A 14,418-nucleotide genomic window follows, 5' to 3' on the forward strand; every position below is an offset into this window, starting at 1 on the left:
AAAAACAAGTTCAAGAAGTTTAAAATACAGAACCAAAGGCACACTGGTGTCTTGAAGGAGTTGGCTCCATGCCTGTCACATTCGAGTTTGGATTTAAAATACTTCTATGGCCTATATTACTTGGGATGACAACAATTAATAACACTAAAGAATTATTCTATTGTGCTCTACATACCACTTTTCCTCCACTGACAGACAAAAGGTTTTACATAACTAGAGTTGCTGTTATGAACAGGAAGGTACCTATAAATGATATAAACTGGGAAAATTGAATCGGAGACTCATATGACACAGTTATTTTCAATGCATAGTCCGGAGTTAATGAGACGTGTGAATGGCTCCATTGTGTGACTGTCTGAACTTCAGCTGGGAGCTGTGGCAGTTTCAGAGCGTGAACAGGGTCCAATTCATGACTGCTGTAATGGGACCGAAGTGGGTGACATTGCCAAAATGATGGGTCAAGTGCAGAGCGTGCGCTCGCACAGCCGGAGCCTGGCTGAGCCCTAGGAGCTCACATGCCTGGGTGGCTGGGGGTGACACAGCCTGCCTGAGGTGGCCTTTCAGTGGGGTTTGAGGGACACAGAATGGAGAGACACCGGTGACACTTCTGTCTGATAAACTGCAGCCCTCTGTGGTGGTGTGTGAGTGGAGAAGAAAGACGGGATGGCAGCGAGGCCGCACAGAGCAAACCTCCTCTTCCGCCCAAAATGAGGTGGATGGAGATGTGTGTGTGCACGTGGAGAGGCCCAGGCCCCCGTGCAGCTGGTGTGGATGTTTGCAGACTCACCACTTCCCCAGGGAAGAGCTTCCCATGAAAATCCTGCCCTTGAAAGCCTTTGGGGTAAACATCAGGTGGATTTGATTCCCAGGTTTCCTTGTGCTGGCTGCAATGGAGCTGACCTGAGCTGCCTCACCTCAGCTGAGTGAGGACTTGAGTGACATGGAAGAATCAGAGTTTGTGAGAGTCAGATGTGGGCATTGAAGTGGGACAACAGGGAAACACTCAAGGGCCTCTCAAAAGCTATCTGAAGCAGTCTGTGTCTTTTTAGTGGAAATGGTAAATAAGCCCTTGTTAAAATCAATATAACTACCCTTAATCCAGTATGGCCATATATTTCTTCTGAATGAACTCATGCTTATTTTTTGTATACATTAATTTATATCTGAGCACTTTGATGCTTTTATTTTCTTTTTATTTTATTGTTTGTTTGTTTGTTTGTTTGTTTTGCTTGGTTTGGTTTGGTTTGGTTTGGTTTGGTTTTGTCATTCCACTTATCAGTTCTTTTCTAGTTTCAAAATATCATTCAGGACTCAGAAGATATTTTAAAATAAGATTATGCAGAAGCCATGGGGAAGCTGAGCCAGCTCAGGTAGATGCTGCATCCCATCCAAGGTTTTATCCAGAGACCGTTCTCCCTGCATTGCCCAGCACTGAGAGACTGTGACTCCAAGAGTAAATATTTGTCTTCCCCACAGAGCCCTCCACATGAGCCAGACCCCAACTTATTGAAGGAAGAAGGAAATGTCAGGCAGGGGGAAGAGGCCCACAAGGAGGGCAGCCCAACAGGAGAGAATGGAGAGCTGTCACAGGGGGAAACTCAGCATCCTGCCTGTGAAACCTGAGGGGTGAAGAGAGCAGCAGGGGAAGCCCAGAAGGAAAAGTCCGCTGAGGAAATGAAAACACAATCTGGCAATGGCAGGACACACCCAGCAGGGAGGAGCTCCCTGGTGAAGCACCAGTAGGGATAACTGGGATCCATCCTTCCCTGGGGCGATGCCCCACCAGGCCCACAGCAAACACCAGCGGCTCTCACCAGCAGCGGCATGGCAGAGGTCTAGAGGGGACTCCTGTGCTGTCAGCCTTTCCCAATTTTAATTTTATGATTCAGTGAAAAGGTGGGGGGCTGAGAGACCATGAAAGACATTCAGCTGACTTCTTTCACAAGCACTGGGTTCCCTGTGGCTCACTTTTCACAGTCCATCTTTCCTTTTACATTAATCTTTGTACATTAATGCAGTTCTGACTGAGCTGAGCATGAGATGCAAATAACATCTACAGCCTTATCAGCTGCAGCACAAGGGAAAACAGAAGAAATTATGTACATTTAAGTATAAATTTGAATAGCTTTTGATCTCCTTAAAGACCTGCCCTGGTTAAAAATCAAAGACCTTCATGAGGGTGAAGTGCTGTTGGGGCAGATCACAGACACTGCATGCAGAGAGAGGCCCAGAGGTGATTAAAACTACACTCCAGAGCACATTTGGCTGAATCGTTTTTACTGCAAGGTGTTAGGTTTATATGGCCATAGTTTTCATCCTAGAGAATCCTAAAACGTTCTGCTAATGCTATACACATAAAACTCACTTCACTACAGCTGCTAGGCAGACAGATTGCTGGCACACTGCTTCCCACCCAGATGTGGGAAGGGAATAGCCAACCCAGGACATCTCAGCAAAATCCTGTCTTAAGGGAAATTACTCCTGGGAAAGGAAGCAGAACTGGAATTCTTAACATTTTGTGTAATGCAGAGTCCTCTGGGGGGTCTTGGTCAGTCTTTACAAATGTAATACTGGAGTCAGAGTGCTGGAGCCAACTGTGTGGCCCTGGGGCAAATAAGAGCAAACAGAAAGGTTTCAGAATTCTGCTGGGAGCCTGCAATGGACCATGCCCAGATTCCCCTGGCAGTGGGTCCATAACACCTGCACTGCCATGCTTGGCACCAGCCTGGCAACACAGAGCAGCAGGGGTACCTCCTGCTCCCCCAATCCATGAGAAACCTCCAAACACTCAGTCAGCTCCAGCTGAAAGGAATGAGGCAGCTGAGGTTCTGTGGCCAGCTAAGGTGTGCAGGAGATTGCAGCATCATCCCATCCCTTGTACCTGTGCCAATATCTGGGGAAAGGTGGATGCTGCACAGATACTCTCTAGGGCCATTGCTGTGGAGAAAGGGCTGGAAGGGGTGAATGGAGGAAGGAGACTTGGAAGGAGTGGATTAATGTCATTATTTGTTGAACTACTGCAGGCCAGTGGAAAACATTCAGTTTGGAAAAGATTCTGCCAATCCAAGCAATGACATAGTCCCTCATTCTCTCTCTTTCCTCCTCTTCCCCCATGGATAACATTTAGGCTTCATTAAAGTTGAAGTAAAGCTGGACAAACTCCCCTGCAGCAGCAAACTCACTCTGGTTTCACAGTGGTGTAAATTACAGAAAGACTGGATATGGAAACCATGGGATGTGGTGCAGCAGCAGTGTAAGGATATGGAGTGACTCCAGCTTGGTCAAGAACAGCACTGTGAGATCAGTGTCTGCCTCAAGCCCCCCTGTGCCACCCTCTCCTACCCTTCTAAGGGATGCCAGGCTCCAGGGCAAACAACTGCCCACCAGACAGCAGTGGGGCACAGAGGGTGGCTGTAACATCAGCTGTGGGACATATGGCAAGAGCAGCAAATCCAGATGGTGATAATGAAGAGGAGAGAGGCAAATACCCTGTCTCATTGAAGTGTTCCTTGTAATTATAGAAGTGGCAGAGTAGAAACACTCCTGAAGAATGGGAAGGGAAATGGCCTCTGTGTTCCCTGTGGTGCAGCACTGTGTGAAAGCTGATGTTTCTCTGGTTAGTGGCTGCTTCTCTGAGGGAAGCAGCAGAAGGCTGTGGAGGGAGCAGATTCCCAGCACACCACATGCTGTGCACCCAGGCAGGGAAGCAAGCAGCCTGAAATCACCCAGGACAGAGGAACCAGCTCTCCTGACTCCTTGCAGGGGACACCCATTGCTGGTAGGTGAGCAGCCCAGCAGAGAGCACAGCCTGTTCTGTACAGCTTCAGCAGTTTCTCTGGGGCCTTTTTTTGGCTGAGGATGGACTGGGAGGAGGGAACAGATTTCAGCCTTACTGTAATCACTAAAAATAGACCCTAGTGTGCATTTTCTCCCTCTCTCCTACATTGCATTACCTCTGGGACTTGTCCAAAAAAAGATTCTGGAGGGTAGCCAAGAGGAGATGATGTCTAAACACAGTAGCAAGGACTCAGTTTTCCTTAATTTTCTGGTTTGTGTTCCAGCTTTTAATGGAAAAGAAGTAAGGCACAGACAGTGCTGCTTTTGTATCAGCTCCTTGCATCGAAGGTCTCAGCTGTTAGAAATTAGACTGTGGTTACTTCTTTGACCCCTGTCATTTCTGCAGAGAGCAGTGATCTGGTCTCACAAGCATCCCCCTGGCCAAGCCTTCAGGACTAGGAGTGAAATTTGCTCTGGATGCCAGGTCAAGAGTGGTTTTTGAAGTATATGTCCAGAGAAGGATAGCTAAAAGCCTCAGCAACCTTTTGCTGCATTAATCCATCATACTTTGACAAGCTGATGGCTCAAATGAGCTGGATCCTTTATGGAAGGAGAAAAGATGTTTCTCAGGAGAAGTGGGATTTTAATGGCAGAAGAGATATGGGAAAGCTTTAATCTTAGTACCAGGGTGTGTTTCTATTTAAGGAGATTCTGACCTTTTTTTTGTCAGGAGGGATTGCTGTGAACCTGGCTTTGCAAAGGGCCAGATTGAGTATTTGTTTCTTTAAACAGCCTCCATTGTTGTAAGCCAGGGAGGTCACTCAGAGCAGCAGCTGCTGCAGGGGCTGGCGGGCACCCCAAAGCAAAGGTCACCTTGCAGAGCACTTGCAGAGGATTAGCACTTGGCTGAGTGGAGATGCAGGCCTAAAAAGCACCTCAGAAGGTCCTTGGCCACAGCTGGGGGGCATTCTTGGGGGGGCTGTGCCAGTAGGAATAATGCTGCTGTGATTGACTCCCAGCTTTTCACCAGCACGTGCTTGGATTTGCTGGGCTGGCTGGGTTTAGAGCAGGGCATTCACTGGGCAGTGGGGGGAGTGTGTTCCTTGCTGGCTCCAGCTGCAATCTAGGGCAGTATTACTGCCCCAGAGTGAGTGTCCACCATCCTTTTTGCCATCCTGTGCTTCAGGGCCTCAGTTTGGTTGGCATCTCCAAAGGCAAAATTGAGCTTTTATTTATAGGTGGTGCCCCTGCTGTGCTACCAACAGCAACACTTTCAGTACAAATTGCTGCACAGAGGAAAACTCAAAGCTCAGTTTTCTGGTGGCATTTCCCACTGGAAGAGCCAGCAGAAATCCTTTTCTGCTGAAGAGTAAAGTGCTGTGTGAGAATAAGAAGGGGGTTCTACTCCACTTTGGGCTCAGACCTCTACTTGCCACTTTAGTCACCACAGAGGTTGAGATCTCTCCTCTATGGCTGTCCCTGAGCAGGCAGGCCAGAGCATCCTTGTGGCCAGGAGGTCTTTCAGATGGAGCTCAGGCAGGCTTTTGAAGCTCAAGACTCAAACTGAGGTAAGACACATGGCAAGACACTTCTGAGGGAACAGGGCTCTTCCCTGCTACAGTCTCCATGGGACTCCAAAATTGTCCTTTGCCATTACAGAAGAAGCAGGCAAAGCAACAAGAGCCCACCCTGAGGGCTCAAGGATGCTCTCAGCCCTTGAACAGAGATGCCAGAGCTGTTCAGAGGGCAAAAGGTCAGCACAGCCTTCCAAATTTTCTGAATGCCGGTGTGCAAAATGCCCTCGAATGCCTGAGCCCTGCAGCAGAGTGGGTAAAGAGGCAATTCCTTATGTCAGGGGGGGTTCTGCAGCATTCCACACAACCAGGCAGGGCTCAAAGGGTGACAGAGCCCAGAGAGAAAAGAAAGAAGGGATTGGTGGGGTATGTGATCAAACCTATGCCCCTTTGGAAGCCTTAATGAGTAATCAGTCTGTTGTTTCAGACAGCAGCATGTCTTGGGACAAATTCTGCTGATACATTATAGGATTTTCAAACACATCTTGTGCTGATTTTCCAAATTTCTGGGAAGAGGAGAGTGTATGGCGGATTTTGTACCCAGTTAATTTTATGGAGTGCATTGAGTAAGGGTGGATTTATTTTCTGAGCTAGACATGGTTTCAAACATGGCTTTGTGTTTCTTCATTGAGGAGGCCAGGTACTGTTTTATTGCCTTGTGTAAATTGCTTGTTGTTTTATTGAAGCATAAAAACACTTGGCAAGGCCACAGCGTCCCATTATCTTTCAATTGGGTGGGCAATAATTCCTTAAACAAACACAAGACCTTATTAAACCCTCAAATACCTAGAAATCAAAACAACATAAGAACAGAGACACCCAATATGCTGCAGGTATCAAAGAAATGAATGTGCTTTTTAACTACTGAACACAACTAGATCTGGAAAACCTTGAAAGCTGAAATAAAAGCATGTCTGATCTTAGCACTGCCTGCACTGTTTCCTTGTGTTTCTTTCTGCTTCTGTGTCTGCCTCTAAGCCTGCTACACTGCTGGTTATGAGCACTGACCAAATCCCAAGGAACTGCTGATATTCTGCTTCCAGATGAGTTTGCAGATACTAATGCTGTAGGGAGAGGTGGCAAAGAGTAGGCTGGCAGAGATCCTTGTATTTGCTCAGCAGCTGGAGAGGGATGTGTGCCAGAACTGGACTCTGCACCAGGGCTGTTTTGGTGTCTCTTTGAACACACACAGGATGGAGATCAAGCCATCAGCTCACCCCCTTCTGCAGCAGTCCTGCCTCTGTGAGAGATGACCTCATCTCAGAGAAACCTCTGCACGTTCAGGAATTTGTGAGTCATCCCTGGGAAACTATTCTCCCTCTGCACCAACATCTGAGCAGAATAGCTCACACTGCACTGGCCAGAGCTTCCCTGCCTGGTAGGGCTCCAGGGGATTTCCCCAACTCCATGAAAGCAGCTTGCAATCAGGGTCCTGTGGTATATCAGTGGCACCTGGAGTGGCTGTGCCCACAGCTTTTTCCTTCAACTCCTCCCTCCCCAAAGAGCAGCATCCTGGTGGAGATGGAAGGGACAGCCCTGGGCTAGAGGGACGGCTCATGGACAGCACAGCAGCCATAGACAGAACCTGAGGAGAGAAGACAGCAAAATCCAGCTGTGATGACAGTGCTGAGGGTTAATTTTGGCATCAGGGCCAGCACAGGTAGCAGCAACCAAGGGCACCTGCCAGGGCTGTGGTTTTGGTGACCCATGCTCAAGCCCCAGCTGCTTCAAAGCTGTCATTCCTTTTGGCTCCTATCCTCAGCATGGCACAGCTCCAGCCAGGGGTCACCTGGGAGCAGAGGAGCCAGCTTCAAGCATTGCTCCCCAGACAGAGGGATCAGTAAGGAGCACTGTGCTCCAGTGGAAGTGAGATTTTTCAAGCTCATGATGGTCAGGGTGACAGGAACACCAAAAGTCTGTGGCTTTCTTCCTCCCTCAGCAGTCATGGCAGGTCTCTGCAGGACATTAAACGTGGCTCTGCAGAGGCCCCAGAGGACTCTGCCCTCACACCTGAAGATGTAGGTGATGACTGAAGGAGGCATGTAAAAGCATTCTCCAGCTCTGGGAAAAAATAACAAGCAAGTAGAGAACCCAAAGTAAACCAACTCTGTCCTTTTTACACTGGGGAGGTACCAAACTGCCCTTCAGCTGGTGCTGGATGTTCCCTAATTGATGCTGTATCCATCCCACACAGACTTTCCACAGGGGAAACAATGCCTGCTAAATGAGCCCAAGGGAGCTGTTGGGTTTTCCAGGGAGCTGGAGCCAGCCTGTTTATGTTAAGGAAACCCCTCAATATCTGAAACCATTCCCATCTGCAGAGAGGGCCTGCTCAGTCAGATCTCTTCCCCAAATGGAGCATTTAGGAAAAAGGAGGCTAATTCCTGCTCTCCAGTGGGAGAATGGTGTGGAAGGAGCTGGGACAGCTGGAGGAAATGGCAGTAAAGGCATGAGGAATTCTCGTAAATCATCTGTGACCATTTGGATGCTTCATTTTATGCCTATGCCAACATGCTCACTCTCTGGGCCAAACATCACTGATTTTGTTGGAGTTTCCCCAATGAGGCTTGGCTGGGATAAAATGGGACCTTTTTTCTTTAACTGTGTGTCCACTTTTTCATCACAAAACATCACAGGAACTCATTCTTTCCCATGCTGCACCCTCAGCTTTGCAAGCACACAAACATTCCTGTGCGAATAGAATGAGCTTCTGTGCTCAAAAAAGCAATACTTGAGGTTTTCCTGTGTCCAGCCCAAAAGCTGTGTCAAGGCTGGGTTTCTTCTGCCCTGAACAATGAGCAGGGTCAACACAGAAGTGGCCAGAGTTAGCCCCAAATACCAGAGAAAGCAGCTGCCAGCTGATGCCAAAGCACTTCATCTCTGCCGTGGTTTGGCCATGGAGATTTCTTCTGCACCTAGCACAGAAAACCTGAAGTCTGGGACATTCCAGTGACATTCAGCAATGTGACACCCAGACTATAAGTTCTTGCATTTGTGAGCTGCCTCTCAGCATGTCAGGCAGAAAGTGGCAGGCAGGCACCCATGAATGCAGCCCAGCCTCTTCTTCCCCAGGCCTCTATCCATCCTGATTGTCTTATTTTTGTCTTAGCTATATTTTCACTCCTTTATCCAAACAGCTAGGAGAGAAAAGACTAAGCTATCTCTCCCTTAAACGTGTTCTGAGCTGTATTTTTGTCATATATCAGTGCTATCCATTTATTTCAAAAAGGTTCTGCTGATTTCCAGCACAGCCTGTAAGGTCAGATCAGCCCCCTGGGACAATTATTTCCCTCTCAAGGGCTTAGATAACTAACACTGCCCTGCACCAAAATGATCCTCACAGTGACATGTGCCTGTGAGAAAATCACACAGAAGTCTCTGCACACATGGAATATTTCAGGGGCTGTCAGGTTAAACTCTGCTACCACAGGGCAAGAAACAGGCAACTGTGTTGGTTCACACCAGTTATGGAGCTGGTCCAAGCAGTAGATGCAAGGTTAATTAGGCACCTCATCATGAGGCCAGGAAACAACATAACCTATTATATACACAAGAATTTTTACATAATGTATCTGTTATGACAGCACTCAGGATTTGGGCAAAGTGCTGCAAAAATCCAGAATAATAAAACTTCAGTCCCCCTCTCTCAGGATCTCACAATATAAAACCAGAAATCAGGTAGACACAGAGAAAAATTAATAAATAGAAACTCATGAGGCCTAATTTAATTACAATAAACAACCCTAGGGAAGCTCCCCCTTCCCTCATCCCATCCAGCCCCCAGTTCTGGAGAAGGGTCCCAGGCTCCTGCTGCCTTCCCTGCCCTCAGCCCCAGCCTGGCACCCTGCAGATGGGAGAAGAAATGCACCCCCACTGTGAGTTACAGGATTGGGTGGGTTTGACATTCATCCAGTAGTCCAGGAAGGTGAAAAGACATCCATGTTGAGCCTGGCCAGGTTTCTGAAAGAGGCAGAGGACCCCAGAGATGCACAGGAGTGATGCACACCCAGGAGAGGCTGAAGAGCCAGGGACACTGAAGGCAAACCACAAATAAATGGCTCTATCAGGTCATGCAAGGAAGTTCTCTGTTCCCAAACTGGCCAAGGAAAATGAAGGATAATGTGAAGCTCTCTGAAGGTGTCAGAGCTGAGGGTGCTTTATTTTGCTTCCTGCTCTTCCTGTGAGCTGAGTGCTCTTCAGGAGATCTCCAGGGCATGTTGTCCATTATTCACTCTTCCTTCCTCCTTCCCCCTCAGCTTTGAGGTTTGCTCACACCACAGGGTAGATGTTCATGTCATATGAAACAATTTCATCCTTTGTTCTCTCCTCTTCAGCTTGTAGCTTCAGTGCAAGTGCTTAAATGCTGCTCTGAGGACATCACTTCACTTTCAGCTTTTCTCAGACTGTTTCCTGCTGTCTCTAAATGCTGCTCTGACATTCATTAATTTCTTTGTGCAAGAAATAAATACTATTATCTCCATGTTAGCTGTATAAAATCAATCCACACAAAATGAAAATGAAATATACAACCAATTTTGGTGTGCCTGCTGGGGCATCACTGTGCTGATTTTCAGAGTATGGCATATCTGTTCTATCTAAGGCACAATTTAATATTAACATCAGCCATATCAGTGAGCATCTACAAGCCCCATCACACTGAGCAAGTGCTACAAGAAATTTTTCAGACACCTGTGACTTGTCCAGTTTGAGCAAAGCAGAAAACCTCCCACTCAAAGTGGGCACTCCCTGCCAAACCTCCAGGCTTGGGCAGCACTTTGTTTTCACAACAAACCAGAGGCAGGAATGCACAGAACTACATCTGTCCCAAATCTTGGCCACAGAGAACAGGACAATTACAGCTGGAACATTCCAAATCCAGGGAAATGCCTGAGGTGGACAGAGCACAGGGGCACCTTTAGCTCAGTGTGCTCACCAGAGTGACAGGACAAGGTCTGGGAGCCACAAGTGCAGGTGGGCCCCCAGCCCATGCTCAGTGCCTGCAGGGACAGCTCTGCAGCAGCCACCAGGGCTCACCCTGCTGATGGACAGGGTCCTGCATCACGGCCAAGCCCTGGCACCTCTCCCAAGCCAGATGTCCCTGTGCTGCTGGGACAGAGCCTTGAGGAGCATGGCCAGGCCTCATTAAAAGCAGCATGAGCAGGAGATGGAGGCTGGGTGCAGCCTCTGCATTCTCCTCCTCTGAGGCTGAACAGAAGCCCAGATGGATTATTTTCAATATCAACAGCTATTTACTGGCCTGGGAGGGACTCTGCAGGGTCATAGCACAGGCTTTGCTGTCACAGCATCCAGCCCCTGCTCCAGTGAATAATTAGAGAGTAACTGCTGGAAATAGGGAGAACACCATGCAGAGTGGCAGAAGGTGGTGTGCAGCACACTGAGCTGGGGCCAAGCTCCTGGCAGGGGCTGTGTGAGGGTGGCTCTGTGCCCAGACAGGGCTCGATAGGAGATGCACAAACAACTGAGCTGCTCTGAGGCCTTGGCATGGATGTAGAGGGACTGTAGGACTGGACATGCCGTTTTCCCCTGAACTGTAAAACCACTTCTGGCCACTCTCACTCATTTGAAATAGCAAGTGTTTGAGTGCTGGGCAAATTCCAGCCTGGATAGCTTCATTATGCCTGGTTAAATGGTCATGGTGGGTTTTAATTTAGCTCATAATTCTTTTTGATTGCCTGCTCTAGGCATTTGTGCAACATCACCAGACACTAATAGACAAGTGTGAGATGGAATGTAGGGAGCTCTGAGCTCCCTATGGCCATGCTGTAATTGTCATTGTTACCTTTCACAGCCAGGTAAACTGTCACTAAATCACCTGCACAGCAGATGTTTGCTATTCTGACTGCAAGCAGGTGCACTGCCAGGATGGCTAACCTTCTCCAAGGAAATCTGAAGCATGATGGCTCCAGAGCAAGCTGTTAGGAATCCTGCTTGGACTGCCCTTGCTCTGCCTAGAAGTAGGGAGAAAAGACAGCAAAAACTGAAGTATTGGGCAGGTCAGTGTTTGACTCTCAGGTCCTTTGGTGGCACTTGAGTCCAGCAAGACAGAGGTTCAGCAGTTTCCTGCACAGTCTGTGTCCTCCTTGCCCAGTGTCAGTGCTGGGCTGGGTGGGCTGATCTCCTGAGTCACTGGTTGGTTTTTCTGCTGGGACTGCCTGAACCAGCCAGGCTGGGCACTCCCTGGGCAGGGGGAGCTGCTGTGTGGCACCAGGCTCACTTTGCAGAGCAAGCACGACTCCTTCCTGATGGTCTTGGTTCCCATGGAGATCCTAAGGACATCAACACAACAAGGGCTTGAGATAACCCTTCCTCCTCCCATCCTGCACAGATGACAAACAATACAAGCAATGCCCAGCCACTGTGGGGGTCACAGCCCCACTTTCTAAGAGTAGCCTGTTTGTTGCATGGTACATTTGGGGTTGTGGAAAAATTTATGAAGTGTGCTTGTACTTGACAGCTTTTTCCAGGAGGGCTTTGAGTTGTTTTTCTTCCAAGAGTCTGCATCCAGTTACAGCCTGGAATATGTGATCTCACAGTGTTTGTATTTATGCCTCTCAGAAAACCATTTTTACAGCAGCAGTATCTATAGGTTACTGTGAGGCACCCAGTGAAGTCATTGCAGGGTCACCTCAGGGTCACCTGCCTCCTACGTGCAGCACATCAGTTTGGCTGCAGCACAGCTACAGCTGAAGCTGCTTTCTGTAGCTGGGAACTGAAGAAATACAAGCAGGGGATTTAAACTGATGAAATAACACGATGAGAAGGGGAAATACACTATAGGGAAAACACTCTCCTGGCTAGGGTCAGTCATGAGCATTTGATAATGGATGGGGGTTTTTACATCACCTGTTTCCAAATCAGGAAAATGTGCAGTTCCCTGAGCAACAAGCTGTGTGAGTCTGGGGAGTGGGACTTGGACCTTGTTGTATCATGGAAATGGGATAAACATGGGACTTGGATCTTGTTGTGCCATGGAAATGGGATAAACACGGGCCTTTTGGGTAATTTGGCTCATTTGCCAGATAAGATCTTTGCTCAGAACAGAAATACCAGGCTGCATATTCCCACAACGAGCTGGGGTTAAGAAACACCCTCATTTTCAAACTGATCCCTCTACTGAGATGGTTCCCAGTGCTCCAAATTCCCAGAGCTTTTAAGAAAAAAAAATGTTTCCTTTCTCCCTCATTCAGAACTTTGCTGCTGTGGTTGGGTTTGATCTGTTTTTATGAGAGACCTAAGTGATAACACAGCCATTTCCAGAGCTCATTGCTGCTGAATGTTTTATCCTGTGGAAAACCTAAGCCCTCCTCTACTCATTAAGGCAATCAAATTTATTCTGCCAAATAGCTCAGAGGCATTCCAGCACCCACTGGAAGTGGTGGTAGCTTTCCCACTGACTTCAGTGTGCACAAAATATTCCCAAGACTGGAAATCCCAAATACCCTGCATCTGTTCTGCACATTTCTGAAGCCTTCCAGCTACTAACAAGACCATCGTGTTGGAAGAAAAAGTACAGCAATATGAAACGTTAGTGAGAATGTGTGTCTCAATCTAAGTCCTGGTCTACTCCAGTTGATTGGAAAACTGCCATAAATAAATCAGGATTTGGTCTCCCAAGTGTGTTGGAAATCAAGGCCAGCTTCAGCATGCTGCATGTGCAAGGAGCAGCACTTGGCTTGGGCTTCATGGGAGGGTTTTATTCAATGTTATGGTTTCTATGGCTGCCCCAGGAGCTTGGATGTTTGTCCACAGCCCCTTGTCCTCATCTGCTTGGCTAGGATGAGTGCAGGGGGGAGAATGAGGATGCAGTGCCCTGTAAACTGGAACAGTGAGAGTGGTTTCCCTTCTCTCCTTGGAATGGGAGGCAGGGCACAAAGGAGAGCATGGCAGTGCTAAAGTACAGAAATGTACAGGCTGCATTTTGGGAGCTGGGGGTAGCCAGCAAGCAAGGGGTTTGTATTGCAGAAGTAGTTTGGCATGCAGTGAGATTCAGTGAGATTGTGGGGGCATGTGAGGAGAATGAACCACTGGAAAGAAGTTATGGCCACCCTGGTCTTTCTCTAACTCCTCCCCCAGCTCCTTGTCTTGTTCTTTGGGAATGCAGGGAGGATAGCTGAAAATTGAAGCAAGAGCAGAGGAGAGACAAAGATGGCCAAGAGGAAGGTCTGAGGGTCATGCTGGGTGCAGACAAGCCCAAGGAGACAGAAAACCTGCAGGAGATCCACGAGGGAGTCCTCCCTGCTCCTGGGCATGGGGATGTTTGCCCAGGCTCCCATCCTGGGAGAGTTTATGCTCTAAAATATAAGATGGGAAAATATCAGCCCATGGTGGAAGGTCCCTCTGTTTCCCTTCCCATGAACTGCCCTGTCCCTCCAGAGGGCTGGTAACCTGTCCAGGTGAGATGCTGCTCCCCCTCACATCCCCCTGCTCTCTGGTATCCCATCCACTCCCACCAAAACACAGCAGTGCCTCAGCCCTCAATTCATCCCCTCTTGGAGGAGTGAGTCCTTGCCACCTGAGAAGCAGCTCCCTTTACTAGGGAAAGGTGAAAAGGAAATTTCATTTGGCAGAAGTATAAGGATTGAGTTCACATAGTTCTTGCTAAGAGAGTGAAGATGTACAAGGCAAACAAGAGAGAAGTGGTAGCACAGGTGAGGCACAGAGCAGTTCTGCCATCCCATTTTGGTGTCTGGAGTTAGGCCTGGCAGCCTCTTGAAAGGGACACAGCATTTCAGGGACAAAGTCACCTGGCTGTACTGGGAAGGCAGAAAACAGCTTTGGAAAGAAAGTCACACACTTTAGTGACAAGTGTGGGCTCGAGGGGATTAGCAGGGCACAACGCCTTCCTTCTGATCCACGCCTTGGACCTTCATTCCCTGCGAGGGGGCAAGCAGCCACCCCTGCATTCCAGCGGGGAAGGGGCAATGGAAGGAAGGTGAGAACCAGGTGGCTCCTGGGCGAGCTCCTGCCTCCATCCTGGGCGAGCTCCTTCCTCCATCCTGGGCGAATTCCTGCCTCCATCCTGGGCGAATTCCTTCCTCCATCCTGG

The sequence above is a fragment of the Serinus canaria genome, chromosome 9, assembly GCF_022539315.1.
Source record: "Serinus canaria isolate serCan28SL12 chromosome 9, serCan2020, whole genome shotgun sequence".
NCBI classification, from domain to species: domain Eukaryota; kingdom Metazoa; phylum Chordata; class Aves; order Passeriformes; family Fringillidae; genus Serinus; species Serinus canaria.